Genomic DNA, 26471 nt, shown 5'->3' with positions numbered 1-26471 from the left:
TAACCACTCCTATCGTCTAAAAAGAAATGAGTATTTGTAAATATGGAGTGGGAAAATGAAGGTAATTTCAGAAGGAAACACTAAGGAAGTTTCTCAGATTAACACAAAAGAAATAAAGCTGATCTGAAAACCTACACTAGAAAGCACAAACTTAAATAAGACATACCAGAATTACTATAACAAAATGTTAAAGTATACAATTTACTTTTCCCATAAAAAAGGGAAACTTTCAGAATGGTATTCCAGGACTACATAATCTCATTTCATAGAGATGTAACATCTACTAGGCTTTCCCACAGTTAAGGTTAACCTCTGCTCAATATAATGTGTCACAAAATAATGTTTATTAAACATCTCAGTATGTACAGAATAGTAATGGCTACACTTCTGGAGCTGTAGATCCACACCAAATAAACCATGGAGAGGTGACAGTGAAGGGAAGAACAAGGGAAGGCAGAAAGGATAAAAGCCAGAAGTCGTTCAGCATGAGCCCCAAGCCCATGAGAAAGCACGTAGGAAAGCAACGCTCTCTCACCTGGAAATGGCGTACTGACACTTTTAGTGGGGACCATGCTGAATTCAGGGAAGCAAGGAAGGGACCCAAGCTCCTACTGGCACAGCTGAGGGCACAACCAGAGCACTGTGAGCTTTGGAGGCCAGCACTCCCCAGGTAAAGCAAACTCCAGGCTGGCATCAAGCTGCCCCACACCCTTGTGGCAACACTCTTCAGCAATTTCAAAGTCTGTCACACAGAACAATTTAGCCATATCCTTCAAATTTATCTCCCAACCTACTTTTGGATTTGCCTCTTTTCTTTACACAGTTCTCTCTACTTTGTAGCATCCTTTGACTCCTCGCTTGGTTTTTCAAATATTTATTGAGTCTTGCTTCACCCCCATCTTCCTCCCGCTCTTGTCATCTCTGCTCCCCCTTAGAGCAGAATTTTCAATCCTCATGAGAGTGACAATATTTGCTATCCTCGTCCTCCTTCAATCCACTCTTGACTTTGTTCTAACCACATCTCATCAGGGTGACCTCCAGTGGCCTCCTCTCCCTCTCACTGTCCATGAACTGACACAGCTTCCCACCCAGACCTCGACCTCCAGGACAGTCCTCTCCCTTTTACCTCCCAAGCTCTTTCTTTGCTGGTTTCTCATCAACTTCTCAACATATGACTTCTGAGATGCTCCAAGACTCTGTGTTTGGATCTCAGTTCTATCCAGGCTTCCTCCTTCTTCAGGTACCATTGCTCTAACTACTACCTACCTACAGACTGACAAAATCCACAATTCTTTCTTGAGCCCAGACCACTCCTTTGAACTCTGTATTTCTCTATCCAACAAACTACTTGATATACTCACTTCGATGTCCCAATAGACATCTCAAACTTAACACATTCTAAAAACAAATTCTTAACTCTCTTCACCAAACTCCAATGCCACGCATTGTTACTCTGTGAGCAGAAGAAGCCAAAAACATGGAGTCATCCCTGATTCTTCACTTAGTCTCCTTTCCAATTAGTTAAGTCCTGTTGGCGGCATCTTCCACAGAGACGGGAAATAACCTTCAATGACCTCACCCACTACTCTCTTCATCTAGGGACTTCAAGACCTTGCCTGGATTACTGTGACAGCCTCTATAACTAATTCCTGATTTCTAGCTTTGCCCTTTACCCCAATCTATTTCCTGCATAGTCTGAGTGATCTTTAGAAATGTAAATCAGACTATATCACATCTCTCTACTCAAAACCTCCAAGATTTGCTCATTTCAGAGTAAAATCTAGAGTCCTTGCCATGGCCAACACAACCTTAAATGATGTGGACTCCTGCCACTTCCCTAATCTCATCTCCTAAAATCCTCCTTTGTGCTTTTCCACTCCAACCACATAGATTCCTTATTTACAAACAACAAACGACGAAGGCCATTCTACCCCAGGGCCTTTGCACAGGCTACCTCTGTCCTCAGGTCTCTTTACTCAGATGCCTTCATGGCTATCTTCCTTGGCTTCCTTCAGATGGCTTAGGCAGTAAGAGAATAAAGCAAATGTGACACAATGCCAGTACTTGAGGATTTTAGGGGAAGGACAAATAGGTGCTCACGGTATCATTCCTTCAACTTTCCTGTAGATTTAAGATATTTCAAAAATCAAAGTTGAGGGGGGAACCTCTGTGCTACAATAAAATTATTCTCTCTTATACCCCGTTTCTGACCATTCCTCCCTAATTCTCAGCATAGTCAGATACATGTTTCCACCTGAGACTAGGTATTTCCTTCAGCACCTTAAAATAGCAGGTCAAAAATCAAAATCACTTTCCTCCACCAATCTGCTTTCCTATCTTAGTCATTCACTGGCACTGAGGTTCCCAGTCACCCAACCTTGTTTCTTCCTCATCCTCACTGGCCCCCATCCACACTTCTGCAGTCCAGGCCTGCTCCAAAAGTCTTCCTTCCAAGTCTTCCTCCCGCTGGGCTCACCTTCTTCCGTGTTCTCTGTGTAATGTAGTGGAGAGATCATTCTTTTATTTTTTTAAAGATTCTTATTTAATTGAGAAAGAGAATGTGAGAGAGAGCACAAGCAGGGAGGAGGGGGAGAGAGAGAAGCAGGCTCCCCGCCGAGCAGGGAGCCTGATGCGGTACTCGAACCCAGGACCCTAGGATCATGACCTGAGCTGAAGTCAGACACTTAACCAACTGAGCCATCTAAGTACCCCAGAGATACTGTTCTATAACACAAACCACTTGGGCTGCTTTCCTTTGTACAATTTGTCAGCGATCCCTGTCAACTACATTTAAAACTGAGACCCCCAGCATGGCTGGTGGGGGTCTTCCCGGGCCCATCTTTCCCGTGCCTGCCCCTCTCCACTACACATGCCGGCCACCGCAGGCTAGCAGCTGCAGTCACATAACGCACTTTGCTCTTTCCCAACTTAGTGCCTGTGGACATGTTACTCCTCCTGCCTGGAATGCTGTTCCTACTGTTTCCCTGACCACCCCCCTCACCCCATTTAATCCTACTCAATCTTTGAAATATAACTAAACATACCCTCTTCCTGAGGCCTTTCCTGATCCCTCCAGGTGGAGTCAAATACTAGATCAAGTACCATTTATCACATTGCTTGGCTAGTTATGATCAGATCCTTCTAGCCTTCTGCAGTACAGCCCCTGAAGGAAAGGAGTATGTTATACTGCTGTTTTTATGTATACATTGTGTGTATGCACCTGTGCAAGCAGGTGTGTACATGTGCCGGTATCCCTAACACCTAAAGTGGGCACTGAAACATACCAAAGGCTGAGTATTTACAGAGTGAACGTCAAAGTCTCCCTGAGTCTCACTCGGATGTTGCACAGATGTCCTACCCCACTCTGTCCTGACCACACATGTGCCTCCCCCTTGACACCTCAGAGCAGCTGTACCTCCCCAGGAGCTGGGAAGAAAGCCTTCAGCCACTGTGAACCTAACAAATGCAGGCATAAATGAATGCACACTGGATGGACTGGCCCAACGCAACGCTGAACCATCTGTTGTCCAGGACCCGGGTGGTGTCAGCACAAACCTCCATCACTCTTTCCCCTGACTCAACCATTACTTTTCTTCCTGGCCCTGAAATAATTAATTACCTGCTCCCATACAACTCTGCATTTCTCTCTCTTCATTGCAGTTACATTACTATAAAACCGTTTGTTTGTTTTTTTTTAAAGGGGAGAACAGAGTATTATACCCTCACAACCACACATGGTGACTGGCACATGGTGAATGCACAAGAATGTTCACTGATGAATGAATGAATGGATGAGTGAGGTTATCACCTCATCTTTCAGTATCCTAAATAAGACTCAACAAACAACAAATGCTTCCTCTTTACTGAGAACTAACCGCGATCATTCCATCTCAGTCCCAGAGACAGTGCCCAACAAAAGCACCCTCTGGAAAGAGACCCAGAAGAAGTTCTCAGAATTTGAGGTCTAAAAGTGAAAAAGGTACCTTTTCTAGTAATTGCTGTACTATGTTTTTATCAAAAATGGCATATGACTTTAGTGTATGTGGATTTCAAAATAAACTTTAAAATTCTGATGGCTTACCAACTGTGAAATACTTCATTTTAGATGGAAGGTTAAAACACACTTGCAAAATGTGACACTTGTATGCTTCTCCTTTTTGCTCTGACCACAACCATCTACTGGTGGGGGTGGGGAGGATGATTATCTACCTTCCCCCAAAGCCAAAGAGGAGAGTCCTGGGGCCAGAAAGAAGAGGAGAGCCAGAGAGGATGCCTGAATGGGTGGTTGGCCGAGGGGAAAACCGACAGCCCCGGGGATCAGTGCTGGGTTTGCAGAGCTTCAGCCTCCACTGGCAGGCCCCAAGTTTACACAGCCCCAGGTGAAGCTCCCTCTCCAAGACACCCAAGGTCCTACCCTAAACCGCCAACTCCAAAACTTAACTCACCATCTTAACCCTGTGCGCCTCTCTTCCTGAAAAATGGTAAAGTTTATGTGGTTTTTCCTGATTTTTTCCTACCAGCCTGTGTGGCCACCACTCACCCAGGACCCAAGTGGGAAAAGTGGTGGCCCTATTCTACCTCCTTCACCTCTCCATACATGCTGCTGCTGCCTCAATTCCAGACCCTCACTTCCCGACTCTCTCGGCCCAAGGCTCATGCTGTCCAACGCGCCAGCTACCCCTCACATGGCCACCAAGGACCGGGAATGTGGCACATATGAACTGAGAAGTGCTGGAAACATAAAATACACCAGATCTCAAAGACTTCAAAAACCAGTGGCAGCAAAAGGAAACTACCTCTATCTCACTAATATCTCTATATTATATAGTATTTGTTGAAAGGATATGCAAATATTCCATGCTGAAAAAGTATTTTGGAAACATTACAGTAAATCAAATATATTAAAATCAATTTCACTGTTTGTTGTTTGCTTTTGTAACGTGACCAGACATCTTTATACAACACGTGTGGCTCATATCCTGCCCCCTGAACAGCACTGCCCAGAGGCATCTCTCAGTTTCTCTGCTGGCCCCTCTGGGCAGTCTCATCTTCTCTGCCCACCATCCCCGGAGTCCTCCAAGTTGCTGTCCGCTTCAGTCCCAGCTGGCTTCCACCCATCAGGTGCATCTCAGCCCAGAAGGTGTCTCCTCCACGGGAGGTCCCTGAATGTCACTCTCCTCACATCCCCCAAACACCTCTTCTCTCCACCCCTGCCATAGTGTACTGCACGCCGGACAAGCACCTACAGAATCTATGTGCCGTGCCCTGAGGGTACAAAAGAAAATGGCAAACAGGAACCCTGACCTCACCCAGCCTAGAATACGGAGGAGGTGAAAGAGTATTTTAGTTAAAATATAGTCACAGTAGTAGTAATAATATAATAATGTGGCATGGAGAGCTGTCGTGGTTTACCAGATACAAGTGCAAGCACTACATTACCTCACTTAATCTTCCTAACAACATTATTAAATTGGGATTAGTACGAGTCTCATTTTATTTTACTGTTTTAAAGAAGATTTTATTTCAGAGAGAGAGAAAGCACAAGGGGGGTGGGCAGGGGGAGAGGGAGAGACAGGTTCCCTGCTGAGCAGGAAGTCCCGAGGTGGGGCTCCATTCCAGGACCCTGAGATCATGACCTGAGCCGAAGGCAACCACTTAACTGAGCCACCCAGGTGCCCCTGCATCTTGTTTGAGAGGTGAAAAATTGAGGCCCAGAGAAGTTATGCAGTTCACCCAAGATCACACAGCTCAAAAGTGACAGAACCAGGATTCCAAGGCCACACTGTTCAACACTGTGCTGTGCTGCCTTCCAAGAGAAGGATCACCGCATGGTGAGGACATGATCCATGTGGGAGCACAGAGGAGCAGTCCAGAGCCCACACTGTTGAGGTCAGAAAAGGCTTTGCACAAGAAGCCATCTCTAAACTGCAAGTGAATGTTCTGGGCCAAGCCCAGGAGAGAGAAGGTCTGGAAGACCCGAAATCAGTTCACTGTGCATGGTGAGAAGGAAAAAGGCTGTATCTAGAGGAAGACAGGGCTCTGTTTATTCGAGCTTTAAGAAAGAACTTTTTGAGAGAACCTGTACAGAGAGTACATGAGGATACAAGATGGGTGAAGACCCAGAGTTCTGGGGAAGAACTAACTAAAAAGGGGGAACAGGTCTGTCCCACAGCATCTAGAAGGTAAGAGAGGGGAATACAGCAGTCCTCAGTCCTTATCCTGATAAGCCTGGGCCAGAACCTCACATCTCTTACTAAAGGGAAACTGGGGCATCCCCAGTTCTCAAGAAGGAATTCCCAGCAGATGCCCTCCACCACCACTGGCCAAGGTCATCTGAAGATTTTACTAACTCCACACAACTGAGACATGCATCTAAATTTAAAAATATATATATCTGATTACAAGGCTGTGAAGTAAAAATGTTATGAAACCACGGGCATAAGCACTTCCCCACGATAACATGGCAAGTCTAACAACAGGGATTCAAAGCAACTAAAAAAGCACACATCTCCTTGGGGTGGGGGTGTTAAATAATTAAACAGCTAAGCACAAATGATATGCTTAAGTGGACTGCAAAATTTGCATCCATTTTAAAGATGAAAGACATGCTTTTAAAAGAATTTAAAAGATTTATTTTTTTTAATTTTTTTAAATTTTATTTTTCTTATTAATGATAGGCACACAGTGAGAGAGAGAGAGGCAGAGACACAGGCAGAGGGAGAAGCAGGCTCCATGCACTGGGAGCCCGATGTGGGATTCGATCCCGGGTCTCCAGGATCGTGCCCTGGGCCAAAGGCAGGTGCTAAACTGCTGCGCCACCCAGGGATCCCAATTTAAAAGATTTAAAAGAAATGCTTATCTTGCCAATTCAAGCAGGGCCACAGGCCCCCCTCCCTCCCAATCCCTGTTTGTTCTCCTTCGCTTTTAGTGGTAGCAGACAACAGGAAAGAGGGACAAGCAATGCACAAAAACGGATACGATCCCTTATCCAAGACCATCATGAGAATGTGATTTCTCATCTTGCCTGAAGGCTTTCTACTAACATGTAGTACCTTGGAAGGGCAGTAATTTTGTTTTTCAAGTAGACATCCTCCCATAAGGATCTTCATAATCTTTAATATGGCTATTTTTCACCTGATTAAAGATGGGGTCCACTGGGGCACCAGGGTGGCTCAGTCAGTTAAGGGTCCGAGTCTTGGTTTCAGCCCAGGTCACGATTTCAGGGTCCTGGGATCAAGCCCTGTGTCAGGCTCTATGCTCACTGGGGAGTCTGTTTGAGATTCTCTCTCTCCTTCTCCCTCTCAAAGAAATAAATAAATCTTAAAAAAAAAAAAAAAAAAAAAAAAAAAAGATGCCACCCACTGGAAGAAGGATGATAGAAACTGAAAATCAATCTAATACTAGTACTGCCATCAACAAACTGCAACCATTTTATCATTAGCTTCTATACTCTATTCATTTAATATTCCCATTTATCGTGCCACAAACACTGCACTAAAAAAAATGTACATACATTCTCTCTTCAGATTACAAGTCTGGGAAGTTTAGAAGGATTTTTTCTTATTTGTCTTTGTGTCTCAGGGGCTGATACCTAGTACATGGTAGATGCTAAGTGCTCTTATAGTGACCTCCTGATGAACTGCTACTCAAATGCAGATTCTATTGAAACTCAACAACAAAAGAGTTAATTTATTATGTTGTAGGGAAGTGTATGAGAATATGAAAAAGGCTGGCCTTTAGGACTGAGACAGCTAAGGGGCATCTGGCTGGCTCAGTTGGTAGAGGACGTGGCTCTTGATCTCGGGGGTGTAGATTCGAGCCCCACATTGGGTGTAGAGGTCACTTAAAAATAAAACCTTTAAAAAAAGACTGAGAAAGGTAAGATTCCTTCCTTATCTTACTCAACTTTACAGTAGCACTTGACAACTGATTACTCCCTTCTTGCAACCCTTTCTCCACTTGGTTCCAGGACACACCCTGGTGGTTTTCTACCTTCCTGACTACTCTTCTCATAATACTTTCCTTGATCTCCTGGTCTAGAGTATTAGACAAAGGGACTGTACAAGGGCCCAATCTTGCATTTCTCTTCTACCCATTCACTCTAAACAACATTGTCCAGGCTTATGGCAGAAAAAGCCACCTATGCAATGATAACCTCTAATTCCTCTACTAAATTATAAATTCCCATATGCAACTGCCTACTTGAAACCTCTGCTTGAGCCTAGTTAGTAAGCACCTCCCAAATTAATGTCTGAATCAAATGTGAGTTTTCTGCCCTAACCTGCTTCTCCCAGTGTTCCTGATCTTCCAACTTCTCAAGCTAAAACTCACATGTCTGTCATTCTCTCAAACCCAATTTCCAATCCATCAGCAAATCCTGTCAGCACTACTCTGAAATCTGTTCTCACTTCCTACCACAACCCTAATTTAAGCCACCATTATGTCTTGCCTGACCAATTGTCCTCGTCTTCTACCACATTTGCCCTATCTAGTCCTCATAGAGAAAACCAGAGTGAGCCTGCTAAAATACACAATATATTATGTCACATCATGCTAAAAAGTCAGGTAACTTTCCATCTTATTCACAGTAAAATTCAAACTCCTTAGTATATTGCTTACAATGCCCTACTTGATCCCTCCTCTAACCAAAGCTCCCACCATTCTTTCACTCACTATATTCCAAACACACTGATCTCTTTTCTGCCCTTCAAACATACAAAGCATACTCCTGCCTCAGGGCCTTTGCACAGGCTATACTCATTTTCCCCAGATGTTTGCATAACTTGCTTGTTCCCTTTACTTTATTCAGGTTTTCTGCTCAGTGTTACCTCCCAAGGAGGCATTCCTTAACAACTTACCCACATTATCACTCTCTATAGTTTACTCTCCCCTCATTCAGTTCTATTTTTCTTCATAACTCACATCATTTAATATTACACACACACACTTTGGTTAGTTGGCTGGTTGCCTCTCTCACTAGAATGTTAGCTTCATGATCGCTGCTTGCTCACTGTTCTGCCTAGAAGAATCCTTGGTACAGAATAAGCAGTAAATTTGTTCAAAGTTCTTCAACTGATAAAAATAGATGACAGAAATATCTACCAAAGCAACATGTCCTAAAGAATAGTGAAAAGGTACCAAATGAGTTTTGGAAACACAAACAGCCAAGTGCACTCAAGAAAAATAAAGTAAATGAAAAGTTACGTAATAATCAATTTTATCAAATCTAATAAGGAAGAAGGTATTAACAGGAAAGGTATAGCCTGCTAGGGACCCAAAGGACATTTGTTTACCCATTTAGCCAGCAAGGTCCAAAGAATGTAAAGGATCAAGGAAAACTCAACCAAGAAGAGGCGCTTTGCTACATGGCAGAGATACAGTGAGCCTGGATGAAAGTCCTAAATAAAGTAAACCTCAAGGAAATCAACACTCTTTGTTCCTATTGTATTCTCACCAAAGAAGATCTGATTATGAATCTGGACTCCTGAGTACATTGACAGCAAAAAGAAGTGACAGTGGAAACTGTAAAAACTATAAGTAACATAAAGTTCTTTAAAAAAAAAAAAGATTTTATTTTTTTTATTCATGAGAGACATGGGGGGAGGGGGCAGAGACACAGGCAGAGGGAAAAGCAGGCTCCCCACAAAGAGCCCGATGTGGGACTCGATCCCAGATCCCAGGATCACGCCAAGCCAAAGACAGATGCTCAACCACTGAGCCACCCAGGCATCCCAGTAACATAAAAAAAAAAGCTGGGAATGGCCTCCAGGGTCTTCAGACATCCAAGTACATCTTATCAAACTGGGTCAATCCCAAAGAATCTAATCTACTCTGAATGTCAACACGTTGCAGATTTCCAAAGCTAGAAGCCTCTGTGAAGCCCTGTCTGACCCAAACAAAATGCTTTATCTTTGTGCCATAATTCTACCCAGTGCTCCTTACCAGCATTCACTACATGGTAATATGGGCACACACTTGCCACTTGCTACTAACTACAAGCAAGCTCAGAGGCAAGGAGAAGCTATTGTTCATTTTTACATTCTCAGCATTTATTGTGTATGCATCAGTCACTAAACACGTGATGGATGGATGAAGGGAAGAAGGAAAGAACCAATGACCCCACTAAGACCCAGCCATCCTCCAAGGCCCTCCTGGGCAGCCATGTGCCTTCCTCAACCTAACAGTCTACTGCATAAATAAACTTATTCAGTTACTGAATTCATCACAGTGGACATACTAGCAGGCTATGTGACTCAACAATCTATGGAAGAGTTACTCAGAATTTTCTAGAGGGACAACAGGTGGCAAAACCTGCTCTCCGGTTTTTTTCAGGCCACAACTATCTCCGCTATCCTTAAAGCAGCCCTCCTCAGCTTCTGACGCACATCAGGGTCCCTAATGAGCTTCTCTGTAGCCGGGACCATGAGGCCCAGTCCAGCGGCTTGAGCATCTCTGATTAGATAATATCCGGATGACACTGCTGTGCCGAAGACACTAAGATGCAACACCGGAGTCATACTGACATTCTAGTGCTCTACAAATCAGGATGAGGACAGGACAAGCCCTGAGAATTCTCAAGAGTTTCTAAGGCCCACGAAGAACTTGAGGGGTCATTTTCCAGTTTCCCAAGGAATGCACCCACTCCAGGAAAACTGCAGCCTTCTGCTCCTTCTCCTTTTCTCTCTTCCTTTTTACAATTGCTTCTTTTTATCAAAATGCCTTTTATTTATCCCAAAACTTATTACAATACATGGCCTGCTCTTGGGTATAAAAACCTCTGAGGCACCAATCAAATGGTGATTTGAGAACGCCTTCCTGAGAATGCCTTCCTCTGGAGGAGGTGTAAAGAAAGGGCACAAATGCCCACTTAGTGAAATGATGGTGACACAGGCATTTTAAAATATATATACATACCATATAATATTATGTATTATATGTACATATATAAAATATGCCACACAAAATTTCTTTTAGGATCTGATGCCAGGAAAAAAACCATCCTTCTGAGAAGAAAAAAATTTAATACATTTATTTAATGCATTTATTCTCACTGAAAAACAAAAACAGAATTTAAAAAAATTTTTAAAAAATCTTTTAGGGGACAAAAAAGTTTAAGTACTACTGCTCTACCAAATATGACTAGAACTGCACTGTCGAATATGGTAGTAGCCAAATGTGGTTATTTGAGTTTAAAGTTGGTTCAGATTAAATAAAATTTAAAATTTGGTTGCTTGGTCACACTAACCACATTTAAGTCTTCACGACCACAAGTGCTTACACATCTCATCACAATGGCAGTACAGAGAACATTTCCATCATACCAGAAAACTCCACTGGCTAGAGCTACTCTGGAATTCTGATCAACTGTTTAATAAAGGGCTGAAATCCTTTCTAGGGAAAATGCTGCCTACAATCATTTTTATGATCCCAAGCACCATGAGAAGGTGAGAGGGCTTCAACCAGGTAACAACACATTAGGACTTCAACTTTCAAAACAGAATGTTCACCCTACAACTCTCACTCATCTGGTTTCCAAAGAAGAGGGTTCTACTCTCCACTAATAGGATAGAAAGCTAGTACTTTGGCTTCTTTTTAAAATTATCATTGAGTTATGTTTTACATAACATAAAAGACATAAACCATTTTAAAGTAAACAGTTCAGTGGCATTTAATATAGTCACAATAATTTAGACTCTTGATGACCTGAAGAATCTGTCAAATTATCTTCTATCAAGGTTCTATTCATGACCTAATTAAAAACAAACAAAAATCTAGGGGAGATTGCCCAAGATATGCAACATATCCACATCAGGCATCTCAGGTCCACTTAAGTTACCAAGCAGGATCTCTGAGGTACACTGTGTGGGTCAGATCAACGTAACCCTCACAAGACAGCTGTCACCATGTAGCCCTGATTGTCACTCTCAGATGGGATTGTCAAGGGGGCATGGAAGAAACTATCATGAGGGGGAAAAATAACTACTTCTACATTTGTTATAAAACTACCCCTAAAAAAAGTATCTGTGACACCAGTCAATACCTCCTACACATATAAAATATGCCACACAAAATTTCTTTTAGGATCTGATGCCAGGAAAAAACCATCTTTCTGAGAAGAAAAAAATATTTCCTTCCTTTTTATGAGAATTATACATCTTTGTATGCTCACTAGGAAGCTCAGAATAGAACATGATGCTCAGTTCAGGCAACCAAGGCTATCATTAGCATATTTCCTTGTCCTTATATTTCCAGGACCCAACTTCCTATCTCTACTTCATTTACACACACTCACACACTCTCATTCTCTCTCAATCTCCACTCCTCCCCCACCAATCGTTTTTGGAAAACCATCAACTAAGGAGTAATATGCAGCTATTATTCCACTTATCCTCTGCCACTAATACATTATAAAATTCGAAGACAACAAGATCATACTTAGCATAGGACTAATTTACCCTAAAGTAACATCATGTAACAGCTAATGGTTTTCTGCTTGTCTTCATGCTAAACAGGCACTAGCACCTTCTCATCAAAACAGATTCACACAGGGATACCTGGCTGCCTCAGTCAGTAGAGCATGCAACTCTCGAACTCAGGGTCATGAGTTCGAGCCCCATAATGGGGGTAGAGATTACTTTAAAAAAAAAAAAAAGATATACACCCACCTCGAAATATGAAAAGTGCAGCTTAGGAGACCAATAAGCCAGATACTGCTGTCAGCCATGAGCACCTGAGAAAATATTTTGAAGTTTTTCTTCCAAGAATGAGGAGACTGAATTCAATATCAAATTGTGAGAAATCTTTTTCAAGGGCAAAAAAATAAATAAATAAATAAATAAATAAATAAATAAATAAATAAATAAAACCACAAAACACACACACACACACACACCAATTTCATCAACTGTGATAGCTTTTAACTTATGAAACCAAATAACAAATTTTCATTTTTTAAAAAAGATTTTATTTATTTGAGAGATAGAGTGAGGGAGAGAGAGAGAGAGAATGCACAAGTGGGCGGAAGGTGGGGGGGAGGGAGGGAGAAGTAGGCTCCCCACTGAGCAGGGAGTCCAATGTGGGGCTCTATCCCAGGACCCTGAGATTATAACCTGAGCTGAAGGCAGATGCTTGACCAACTGAGCCACCCAGGGACCCCAACAAATGTTTCATATAAAACAGTAATGGTTAGGACTTCTTTGTGAAAAAGTTAATAACTTTCTGAAATATTACTTGTACTTTTAAACTAAGAGACTCTGTTCATGCTACTTAAAATAGCATGCGGTGTTTAGCAGCAACTGACTGATAAACAGAAAAGATTTATTCCAAAAATAACAATGTGAGTTGTGTCAGCATTACTGTGTATGAATCACTATATTCTATCACCATCTAGCAGGGCCAAAAGATACAGGGTGCCCATGGCTTTAAGGCCATCTGGTAAGAGGTGACAGATTAAAAGCGTAGGGACACAGATGATAAAAAAAAACTTCTCTAGTTCTAGTCGTGCTCTACATCTTACTTTCTCGTAATCTAACGTGTCTTGTTTGTTATGGCTGAGATGCACAATACGTATGTCAGTAGCCACATATGGCTAAATTTACATTTACTGAAATAAAAAAAAAAACTAAAAGCTCAGTCACACAGTCTCATAAGCCTCATTTCAGGTGCCTGACAGCTACCTGTGACAAGTGGCTTCTGTACCGGACAGAGCAAATACAAAACATTCTCGTCACCACAGGAACGTTCACAGACAGTACTAGCTTATGCATTTCCTACAAACACATTATTAGTGTGATATCAAAGAACAAATGGCAAAGTTTCTTTTTTTTTTTTTTTTGCAAAGTTTCTTTAAAAAATAATTAGGAAAGTACTAGATACTTTCTGACAAACTTCAGTATACAATTAAGTATATTTAAGAGGTGTTATATCTTGAATTAAATGAAACTACTTGGACTGTAACCACTTTACGGTATTTCCTTGATATGAAGAGAGCATTTCATTTCATACATGATTGTGTGTAGATTACAGTTCAATAAATTAATATATACAGACATTATACACGGTATTTGGTAAACACATATTTGATGGACATTTGATAATACCTAACAGGTTTCCCGTGCTTTTTTAAATTCCACTCTTCAATATTTTTATAAAAAGGAAAAAACTATAGTGTATGAAGTTTGAAGATGAAAAGCAAAAAAGGGTCCTTTCCCTTATATTCAAATGGAAGAAAGATATGTGATCTTCCCTAAATACACCAATCTTCTATCTAGCTCTAAAATTCTACAGCTCCCCTTTCACGAAGATGGAGCCAAAGGCGAAGAAGGAAGCCCCTGCCCCTCCCAAAGCCGAAGCCAAAGCAAAGGCTTTGAAAGCTAAGAAAGTGGTGCTGAAAAAAAAAAAAAGAAAGAAAAAGAAAGTGGTGCTGAAAGGCATGCACAGTCACAAAAAAGAAGATCCGCATGTCACCTACATTCCGACGACCCAAGACCCTGCGTCTCCGAAGGCAGCCCAAATACCCTCAAGAGAGCGCCCCCAGGAGAAACAAGCTTGATCACTATGCCATCATCAAGTTCCCCTTAGCTACTGAGTCAGCCATGAAGAAAATAGAAGACAACAACACACTTGTGTTCATTGTGGATGTCAAGGCCAATAAGCACCAGATCAAATAGGCTGTGAAGAAGCTCTATGACATTGATGCAGCCAAGGTCAACACCTTGATCAGGCCTGATGGAGAGAAGAAAGCATATGTTCGACTGGCTCCTGACTATGATGCTTTGGATGTTGCCAACAAAATTGGGATCATCTAAACTGAGTCCAGCTGGCTATAAATCTAAATATAAATTTTTTCACCATAAAAAAATAAAATAAAATAATAAAATAAAAAATAAAATTCTGAATAGGCACTTTTGGGGTTCCTGGGTAGTTTAGTCAGCCAACTCTTGGTTAAGTGGCCAACTCTTGGCTTCAGCTCAGGTCATGATCACAGGTCCTGGGATGGAGCCCTGAGTCAGGCTTCAAGTTCAGTAGGGAGTCTGCTAGTAGATTTTCTCTCTCTATCTCTCTCCCTCTGACCCTCCCCCTGCACACACTCTCTCTCTTTAAAATAAGTAAATAAATCTTTTAAAAATCAAAGTGGTAATAGTATTGAGTTACACAAAAAAATGTTTCCAAAATTGTAAAACCTCACATATGAAAAAATCTGAATCACCTTCTTTGGCCACTTTTTAAAATGTAGCTGCTGAATCAAACTGCAAGGATACTTATTTTCCTTTTGTGACCATCTCACTTTGAAACATAAAGTTACATTTTATAGGAAAACAAACAGATTAGGATAAAGAAACATTGAAAAGATCATAAGTGGTATGGCCCTCACAAACCAACTGGGAAGAAACTAAACACTGAGAAAGAGGATATTTTATATATAGTACCCCACTTCCTAGAGAGTAAATAAAAAGAAATGCAGCAGTGTGATAGCAATTTTGCCCCCTCCCAACAAAAATATTATGAATTCTTGTTTGCTTTATAGGGATTCTGACAAACTGATTTTTTTTTAAGATTTTATTTATTTATTCATGAGACACACACACACACACACACACACACACACACACACACACACACACATAGAGGCAGAGATACAGGCAGAGAGAGAAGCAGGCTCCATGCAGGGAGCCCGACGTGGGACTCGATCCCGGAACTCCAGGATCACATCCCCGGCTGAAGGCAGGTACCAAACCGCTGAGCCACCCGGGGCTGCCCTGATAAACTGATTTTTAAGACATTGGTATATAATGCTCAGTTTCACAAAATAAGGGTAAGTTTTTCTACTTTCAGGTGAAAAGTGGAAGTGGGGAAGAAATTCCAAGAGCTCATTTCAATAAACCACATTAGCAGTAATTGTAATAAAATACTTAACTTTTATCAGAGACTTATCACATGCCACACACTGTGCTAAAAACTTGACAGCCACTGTCTCATTTAACGCCCATAGTGATCTGGAGCAATTGATATTTGTCATCCTCAGGAAACAAGTTTAGGGAGGACACTAAGTACCCATTTCCTGACTAGGCAAAAAACTGGAAGAGGGAGATTCACATGCAGTTCCCGTGCAGGTGGAGCCCATGAGCCCATGGTCTCCACCAGTCTGCACTCCTGACTTGCCAGCATCCTCTCCAGCAGCACTGACAGGCAGTGCCCTGGCCAACCCCCCAGCATATGGCCCACTAGACAGAAGTACAAAGTGTTTTTTTAAAAATGACACGGGAAACCCTAAATGAAGTAAACTGACACCTCTTCCCATTACCTCAGTCTTGGAATCAAATTTATATTTAATATGAAATATACTCTAGCATCCATTTAAAGGATTCTCAGGGGATCCCTGGGTGGCACAGTTGGTTGAGCTTCTGACTCTCAGTTTCGGCTGGGGTCGTGGGATCAGGCCCTGCGTCAGGTTCCACACTTGGCTGGGAGTCTGCTTGGGATTCTCTTTCTCCCGCTGCCCTTCATCCCCACACTTCCTCACTTTCTCTCTCTCTCTCTCTCTCTCTCTCTCTCTCTCTCTCTCAAATAAAGTCTTTTCAAAAAAAAGGATTCTCACTTAAGTCTTCAGTGAGGGAAACTTACTAAAACTGATCTTGTGATCTGGCTTATTTTTTGCTCTATGACTGCCTGGTCTCTTAGTTTTTTGTTCTGTTTTGCCTTTTCCCTTCACTAATGATACCCTAGCTTAGAGACTTATTTATACATAAATACTGATTTTTAACTTTCTTGCAAACACTAAAGCTGTGAGCTTTAAGCTCAGCTCTAAGGACATACCTTTTCCAAAATCAGGCTCTGGAGTTTTCTTTCCTTCAGTTGTCTTTTACCATTGTTTCAAAGTAAGAGGAACACCTGACTGAATCAGAAGGCAAGATATAGGGCAGCCCTGGTGGCCCAGCGGTTTTAGCACTGCCTTCAGCCCAAGGCATGATTCTGGAGACCTGGGATCAAGTCCCATGTCAGGCTCCCTGCATGGAGCCTGCTTCTCCCTCTGCCTGTGTCTCTGCCTCTGCATGTGTGTGTGTGTGTCTCATGAATAAATAAATAAAATCTTTTAAAAAAAATAAAAGAAAGAAAGAAGGTGAGATATATTAGACATTGAGCACCAGTGCTGCTTTCGCATCTGACCCCAGAATGGGGGAAGTTCGTATGCTTCATTAACAGTCCCCATTATTTAGGGGAATACAGCTAAGGTGAAAAGGGGAAGCATCCAGAGGAATAGCTGATAAAAATGAAATACTACTTAACTCCTTCTAAATCATCAAACTTTTTCCCTAAAGAACTCTCACTTGTCTCCTTTAATCCACGGTATGCTTCCATACATTTCAACAGCTCTCCTTTGTGAAAATGTCTTTGCAATATTTGAGCAGCCAGAAATGGAGTTAGCTTAGTAATGGACCAATTTAAAGCAACGTCAGCACATCCTACTTGGTGATTGCCCCAGTTCCACTTCTGCCTGTGGTTACTGACAGATTATCTGTAGATTTACAGCTATGAATACAGAGAACGGAGAGTAACATTAAAATGTCAAGACTGAGGTAAATTCTCCATTAGTCGCCACTGTCCATTTCTGTCAACCTCCACAGTGGTATTAAAGTTTAGCCATCTCTTCACACTGACATTTTGAGGTGGTTGTAACAATAACAGTGAAAACAAACACATCATAACTGGATAATCCCACTATTTCATGACTGCTTTTTTTAAGTTAAACAGAACATTTGTGCTATAAGAATCAAAGAAGCAAAAAAAAAAAAAAAAAAAAAAAAGAATCAAAGAAGCATGACCTAAAAATTGAACTTTAATTCCAAATATTCCTATAGCCAGTAAGAACTTTAAATCTATGCATGGCCCCTTCATTAAAAAGTTCAGAAATATGACTTTAAAGTTTCAGAGAAAGAATGATCTAAAAGTCCTTGCCTATTTACTAACTGAGAAATCTACCCTGCAGTGTTCTCAGCCCTCTCTGATAAGCAAGAAGCAGGGACTTTACAGCCCACCAAATGGCTAAGGGAGGAATTCCCACCCCAGAGCTCCAAACCTGCTCTGGCCTGCCATTAACAAACAGGGTGGGTAACAGGCTGAGTTAGAACACCACTCAAGAAAATCTCAGCAAGGCTTCCGCAATCGCTATTTGCCCCTCCTCCTCTGCCCATGCCCAAAACAAACAAAATGACTCTCAGATTAATCCCTTTTATTTCAAATTAAAGCAATTTTTTTTTATTTTTTATTTTTGGCCTTCACAGTTAGTGTTGAGGTCTAAGAATTCTCCTAAAATTGGTGGTAAGAATTACTTAGAATTAAATTAAACATAGAAGACAGTGGAGGAGAACAGGCCAAACACACAATAAAGCAGAACAGACACATGCTCTTCATTAAGAGGAATCAAGATAGCATGTTTCTTTTAAATAACTGGTTCGGTGATGATTTTAATGCAATCACTAAAATAAGACATAGGGAGGAGCACCCGGGAGGCTCAGTCAATGTTAAGTGTCTGACTCTTGGTTTCAGCTCAGGTCATCATCTCAAAGTTGTGAGATCAAGATCGAGCCCCACAAAGGGCTCCATGTTCAGCAGGGAGCCTGCTTGTCCCTCTCCCTCAGGGCCCCCTGTCCCTCCCTGCTCCTTTTGCAATGTGCATGTGCATGCTCATGCTTCCCTCTCCCTCTCCCCTTCCCTCCCTCAAATCAATCCATCCATCCACCCATCCTTTAAAATAAGACATAAGGCCTTCTGGCCTTACTTGGTCCTCTCTCACCATCCAATCCAAAGCAGGAAAATGAGTGTCTATGTATCTATGTTGACTTTTGACTTTTTAAAATGGTGCCAACTCGTTGGCATTTGGCCAGCTTCCTCTAACTTCTCCACTGGCACCACTCCTAGTGTCATGCCCCAGTCCCTAGAAGGCTCTCCTATGTTTCTCACACTAAGCAAAAGAAAAAAAAAGTGAAACCTCATTCATGGTGATGCACCATCACCTACTAAAGTTTGCAAGGCAAAAGCACAAGTTTGCTGCTGACTTCCTTCACTGATAAAGGAACTATATTCGGTGACAAAGGAAGAATGAGGGCCCTCTCTCCATGGTTATTTAGAGATTACCTATAGATTGACAGCTATAACTACAGCAAATGGAGAATAATATTAAGGTGCCAAGATGAAGGTAAATTCTCCAAGTTAGGTCTAGCAATGCTTTTCCCCTAATTGTCTCCCTGACCCACTCCCCAATTTTCCTTCCCCAGCCAACTATTGCTCTGCGGTGCCAGAGATGGTGTCCTGAGTGATTATAAAAATGAAGAAGAAAAAAGCAGCAGAGAAGAAAAAGGTAAAAGGAAAAGGAAGGAGGGGGAAATCATAAGAGTAAAGACGAGGGCTTTCTCCTTTATCCTTGGAGTACCAATTTCATAAATAAGCATTAGTGATGGAGAGGCAAGGAGAGATCCGGAGTTGGGGGGAGAGGAAATAACTACTAAAAGTATCCAAAAACCACTTGAAACTAAAATCTTGGAAATGGTTATAATCCACCTTTCAGACAAACTCACTATTTTTTATTACAAGAAAGTAGAAAAACATTCAAGACAGCCTTCTTTGAAATCGAAACAAATGGAATTTCACTTAGATTATCTTTTCATGAGCTGACGAGGATACCACACACATGCACATGCATGCACACAACACTACGTGTAGTGTTATTACCTAAAAAAAACGCTACTACTTTCCCAACCTTACAACCTTAGACCTGTGTTGAAGTTTACTGTCATAATTAAAGAGTTTAAAATTTACTTACATGTGCATAGATTTATTTATACTTGGAGTTGTTTTCAAAAAGAATTTGAGGGACGCCTGGTTGGCTCAGTGGTTAAGTGTCTGCCTTTGGCCCAGGGCATGATCTTGGAGTCCCAGGATCGAGTCCCATATTAGGCTCCCTGCATGGGGCCTGCTTCTCCCTCTGCCTGTCTCTCCCTCTCTTTGTGTGTGTGTGTGTGTCTCTCATGAATAAATAAATAAAATCTTTAAAAAAATAATAATAATTTGAAGCAACTACTATTCAAAGAGTCCGGCCCTGTGCTCTTCAACATGGCAGCTGCCAGCCACATTGGGCTCCTGGTCCACCTTCTATGGAGATGGCAAGTGCTGACTGAATGCAATGAGAAGTGTGTGTAAAACGCCAATCAGATTTCAAGTACTTGTGTAAAATATCTAATTAGTAATTTTTTACTGATCATGTGTTGGAATAATATCTTACATATACTGACTTAATTAAATATATTATTAACTTTTTTAAAAGATTCTATTTATTTATTCATGAGAGAGACAGAGACACAGGCAAAGGGAGAAGCAGGCTCCCTGCGGGGAGCCTGATGTGGGACTCGATCCCAGACACCAGGACCATGCCCTGAGCCAAAGCCAGACGCTCAACCGCTAAGCCACCCAGGCTTCCCAATATGTTACTAAAATTAATTTTACCAGGTTTTTTTTTTTTAAGTAACTATTTAAAAATTCAAAATAACACATGTGGCTTACACCTGCAACTCCCACTACATTTCAATTGGACAGGACTGGTCTAGAACAGAGTTGGTACCCGAAGAAATGACAGCAAGGAGATTATACACCTAAATAGCAAAATCCCCTGTCCATCTCAGTGAAGGCCTTTATTTCATCCCTGCCTTGTCCCACATCGCCAATCTCTTCCTTCATATAGCGCTTAGCACATAACAACATAAATATTTCTTTAATGGAGTTGAATGAAAACAACAAAGATCCAAGATTAAAATGCAATACCTAAAAGTGGCTTCTTAAACGTTAAGAAATTTCATTGGCTGCTTAGGACACTGAGCCGATGGTTAATATCCAGGTTTCAAAAGTAAATCAAAAAACTAACTCCTTGTTACCTGCAATATTTTTGATACAGAAAACAATACTCTTTTACAAAATGAAAGCCACTAGGAGACAAGGCTACCATTTAGTATGCGGCTCACTTCACGCCTTCAGACGGTGGGGGTGAAAGGACAGATAGGGCAGAATTTTTTCCTTTGCTTGACTCTACACTCGGTATTTTCCATTTCAACCCACTGAATCTCTGACCTCTGAGATAAACCACCTGTGCTGAGGGAAGACGCAGGGAGGCTCTCATTAAGCTGTAGCATATAGAAATTGTGACAGAAGAAACACCTAACAGTCTTCACTGAACAACAAGAAGCCGCTGAGAGCACCAGATCACCCAGCAAAGTCAAGGGCAGTCAAGGACGGATGGCTTGCTGTAACCAAAGGGTATCATGAAGAAATAACCAGCAAGCCACCAGCACATGGGGAAAGAGGCGACTCCCCTGACTCCTCCCTTCCCTCTGTGAGAATGGTGCGACAGCCTGTTCCATCAAGGTCTTAGCTATGGGTGTCTGTTCTCTGAACGTGGTACACTTAGAAGAGCCCCTGAATGACACTTAGGTTGAAGCTGGGTTCTCCCCATCTCTATCAGATATCTGTGGGGGTATGAAAGTGTAAGTATGTCATGTCAAAAGTAATATTCATAGAGATACATGTATTCTCTATTAAAAAGGCCCCTTTCTCTACTTCTGATCACAATTTGCATAAGTGAGGCTTGAGATGCATGGCCACATTTTCCATAAAGTTTATTTAGTAGTTGCCAATTACCCTGCTCATGTCTGGAATTCTGTATTTACTGGGTGAACTGAAAGAATTTCAGTAGAATATTCACTCTACTTGAAACTTAACAGGAAAAGGTTTTCCCAGAAAAGCTGTTTTTTAAAGATATTTATAAGATATCATGGAAAGACAGAGAACTGCAAAAGTTACAACCACTGATTCTTCTAGGTGTTTTTCCTTTTTTTTTTTTTTTTAAATCTCCTGGGGAAAAATTAGGACACCAAAATTATTACCCATCACCTCAATCTTAGAGTCCCTTAATTTTTTCTGCTTCTGTTTCCTTCATCATGATGGTCTTTCAGGCCCAAGTTAATGAAAAGGGTACAAATATATTCAAAATATACTTATTCTAAGGATACAACACTGTAGATTCTAAATTCCACCAAAAGTTACCCCCACCCCAGAACAAAATCTGTAAACGGAGATACCTGTGTCTTGTGTAGTAGAACTTATTCAGAAACTCAGGGATTTGCCTATGACTTGACAGACAATCTATTTAACCAGTCTTTTTTAGATAAACTCTTCAAATGAACAAAACGATGTTCTAGGTGGTTCTCACCCACAGCCACCGTGCACTGATCAACATTCCATTCTCTGCTGTGCTTCCCACTCCTTGGGTGCTGCAGAGCAACCCAATGGTGCTGTGTTCCCGCCAAAAACATCCCAGTGCACCCCGTGGACACAGAACCTGCCCACAAGGAGACCACACAGCTTCCTCTCTCATACCCCAGCCTCTACACCTCTCAACAACACTGAAGTTCATTCGGGGGGCATGGGGCTCTGGTCTTTGGACTCAATTCCTCAGCCTTAAACTCCTCTCTCTTCCCCTTTCACCCAACCTCCTCTCAACCTGGGCAGATCCTTCACACCTCAGTGAAGCCATCTCTTCCCCTGGCTCAAACTCAGAGACCCCAACTTCACCCCTACAAGAGTGGATTGGAAGCTATTTCCAAACCACACAGTGCTTATTCCTGGGCTGTGCTTTCCTTGGCAGATGCATGCCTGCACCATACACCCCCGACTCCCCACCCCCCGCCGCCCCAAACAAGCTGTCTCTAGCTCTCCCAAAGAGTAGTATTATTGGGAGCCTCGGTATCTGGTAACTGTTCCCTAAAAGCATGAAAACAAAGGCAAACAATTCCAACAATAGTTAATATTGAAGTAAGTGCTTTAAGTTATTTTTTAAACTTTGCAACAAGCAATTCTGAGCATTGGCCCAATGATAACATAATGTTTTGGAGTCCTTACCATGTATCTGACACCATGTTAAATGTTAAAAGATATTATTGGTAATTTTGCTATGCCTCTAACCAGGGAGGTAAACTCTCATTTTATTTATTTTTTTTTAAATTTTATTTATTTATTTTACACAGAGAGAGAGCAAGAGAGCAAGCAGAGGGATGAGGAGAGAAAGAGAATCTGAAGCAAACTCTGCACTGTGCACAGAGTCCAACACAGGGCTCAATCTCAGGACCCTGAGATCATGTTCTGAACCAAAGTTAAGAGTTGGATGCTCAACCGAGTCACCCAGGCACCCCAGTCTACCTTCATTTTAGAGAGAAAAAAAATTGAGGCCCTGAGCTTAAGTCACCTGGTCAAGGTCACAGGGCCAGCAGTTGGTGGTGTTTCCACTCAAAAGCTGCAAACTCCAAAGCCTGCACACTTCCCCTTCATGCTGGTGGCTCTGAAAGTGGGACTGGGGCCCTGGGCTCTATGAGATGTAATCTGTCTCTCTCGCTCTCATTCTCTCTAAGCATATGTGGACTTTTCCAAAGAGTCCCTGCAGGCTGTATGCGGTGGCAAATGTTAGAATCCAACATTTCAAAAAATGTAAAACGATGTCTTTTTTTTTTTTTTTTTTTTTTGGTTCTGGAAAATAGTTATTTTTTATTTTAAAATGCTACTGATGTTAACACACAATAGTTTATTATTTTTTAAATTTATTTATTCATTTGTTTTTAACTAATCTCTACAGTCACGTGGGACTTGAACTCACGTCCCCATGATCAAGAGTTTGCACACTCTTGCTACTTATCCACCTCGGTTTATTATTTTTAAATGATCAACAAATAAATATTTCAAACTGTCCTCAGTTTAAATTTCTAAGACAATAAATTTCAACATATAAACCCATGTAAAAAAAAAAAAAAAAAAAAAAAATAAACCCATGTAAACGAAAGATCTTTGGAGTCCTCAATAATTTTTAAGCATGTAAATGGGTCTGAAATGAAAAGGATCAGGAATCAATGTCCTTCCTTATCAGCTATTTAAAAGAAATACAGGATCTTTTTCTTCCCCTGTAAACTTCATCAAATAATCAGGATAGTCTGGACCTAACGCCAAAGAATGTGCCCACACTCCACAATGAACACTGTGGTCCAATGAACTCTGGCCTTTCTAACATTTTCCTTTGTTGACTCTTCAATAAAAAGTTAAAACCTCTTTAAAAAAAAAAAACTCTTTAAAGATAACTATGTGTGTTATATAATTTGGAAAATATCTGTTTAGAGCCCACGAGACATTTAAAAAGCTTCACATACTTTTAAAAAGTGACTCAAGATAAAACCAACAAGCCTATATGATTGTGATAACTCAGCAAATCACATCAATATTTCAACCCGATCGGGCAGTTTCCCTGCTACACAGCACGGTTTTGAACCACCATTCTATCATATATGAAATGCAAAATAATTTTAGTAGTTCTAAAGCAAAACATAATTAGATAGATATATTTCCTAGAGTGAGTCATTCACAGGGAGAGAGAGGTTTTTAGGATTATGTGATAGCATTTTGAATTACTCACATCATTATCCTCATCACACCTGTCAACATGGGCTAAAGAAGGGGAAATATTTGCACAAATCAAATTTAATGTTTCATAACTAAGGCTATAATCATATTTCACCTGTTCCTTAAAAATAAAAAAGTAATTTTACATTGTATTTACATGTGAAATGATGTAATGATAAAGCAAGGTCTGTATCACAGGAGATGAGCACTACAGCCTGAAGAACTAACAGGAGTACACACCACGGACCGCCACTATACTAGGCACTAGATATATGTTAAGTTCAACGCCTTTTGCAATAGGGTACTTACTATCTTTCCTATTTTACTGACGAACAATCTGAGGGTCAGAGAGGTTAACTTGTCTGAGGTCGCCAAGCTAGTTAAGAGTAGCAGAGCTGAAATTCGACTTTTTTTTTTTTTTTTTTGACTGTAGTCTATGCTCTTCCCAAGATTTTACACCTCCCTAGTATTATTTTCAGAAGTGAGTGCTTCAAAATCTGAAGAGGATGCAAAGTTATGCAGAAGGAAAAAGGCAAATGCCACGAACAAAAAATGTTAAGGGCAACGAAACTTAAATAAAAACACTTCAAATGTACGTGTTTACAGTTCTAAGTCTGTCTATAAAGGCGGACTCAAGAAGGTGACCTAGAGGCAGGGGAACTGCACGTCAGGTCCCCTAGAGTCTAGCACATATGCAACCCTCCAGTGTACAGTGACTCCAATGCCACACACTTGTAGTCATCCTCTGAAATGGCTATTGAGATGTTTTAAGCTCTTGAAACTAGGGAAAGGGTGATGAGAGCAACGATTCTCACCCAGAGAGTGCATTACAACCACAGGGTAGCTCCTTCAAATGGGTGCTTGCATTTAGCAAAGTGAGAAGATGCCAGAACGAGGAGAAGTCAGAATTGCTGCTCTGGAAAGGTCCCTGGGCCAATAAGATCCTTTCCAAGAAGCAAGTAAAGAGTAATTCTTGGAAACCAAGTCACACTCATTTCTGCCCTCAAGGCCCCCCAGCCTGAATGGCTCAGGGACAGCACTTTCCGGGGCACCTGGCCTGGAGATTGATATAAGAGAAAACAAATACACAGGGTTTGATGCCATTCATTCCTCTGCACTCCTCTTCCCCCAGGCCCTCTGTTCCCAGCCTCCTGTCAGGCTAAGCTCTCTCACCTCCCCCTTCCCTTGGTCTGGGAACCACTGGGCTCCAAAGCCCTTTCCCATGGGCTGCAGGTCGAGCTTCAGCTCCCAGAGGAGACAGGGAACAGCTCTCTCCCGGACAGCTCCCACTGACCTTGGGACTCCTGCTGAGAATATCCAAGTGTGCCAGACCTCGGAGGACAGCTTCCCCAAAACCTCCACATGTCCTTGTGTCCTGGGTCCCCGAGAGACTTTCTTGATCCCCACTTTCCTGCTCCCACCATGGCTGAGGCTTCTGAGTCTCTGTTCTAAATGCCTCTCCACCTGGGCTACCCCAACACAGATTTGTTTCCTGACCAAACCTTTCTACTTTCACATTGCTTTAATCCCTCCTTGTTTCTACTCCCCAATCCTTGGTCCAAACTGTCCTTACAGGCCTGGACCACAGGCTCACAGTTCAACTTCTGGTCTCCCAGCCATGCTGTGGACTGTCTAATCAACATCCCAAGCTCCCCACAGAAGCCTGTCTACATTCCTTAAAAGAAAATACAAGACCTCCACCAACTGGCCTGCCCTGCAGCAAGCTCAAGGTCCCATACCCCATTTACTAAGTCATCCCCAAACCAGAAATGCTGTCCTCAGTTCACTTTTCCTGGCTAACTCCTAGGCAAGAGCCAAGCACCCACATTCCCAGGTATTTCCTGTCTTTGGACACCTGTTGCATAAGCACGTGTGGTCTTCCACTGTGCTTTTCTTTCCACATGTTGGTCATGTTTTCCCATACTGATTATAAGTTCATTAAGAATAGCTCTAAAATCACCTCCTGTGCCATCCGAACTCAAGTT

General features: G+C 41.7%; 1 protein-coding gene across 4 annotated transcripts in view; it reads right to left on the bottom strand.

The window, feature by feature from the left end:
• The window catches only part of CHD7 (chromodomain helicase DNA binding protein 7), a 191530-nt gene that overhangs the window by 98744 nt on the left and 66315 nt on the right, over nucleotides 1-26471 (bottom strand). The gene's annotated exons all lie outside the window — the stretch shown is intronic.

The sequence above is a fragment of the Canis lupus genome, chromosome 29 (genome assembly GCF_003254725.2).
Source record: "Canis lupus dingo isolate Sandy chromosome 29, ASM325472v2, whole genome shotgun sequence".
Classification (NCBI taxonomy): domain Eukaryota; kingdom Metazoa; phylum Chordata; class Mammalia; order Carnivora; family Canidae; genus Canis; species Canis lupus.
The sequence above is the reverse complement of the archived record's forward strand: the minus strand, read 5'-3'. Positions and strand labels throughout refer to the sequence as shown.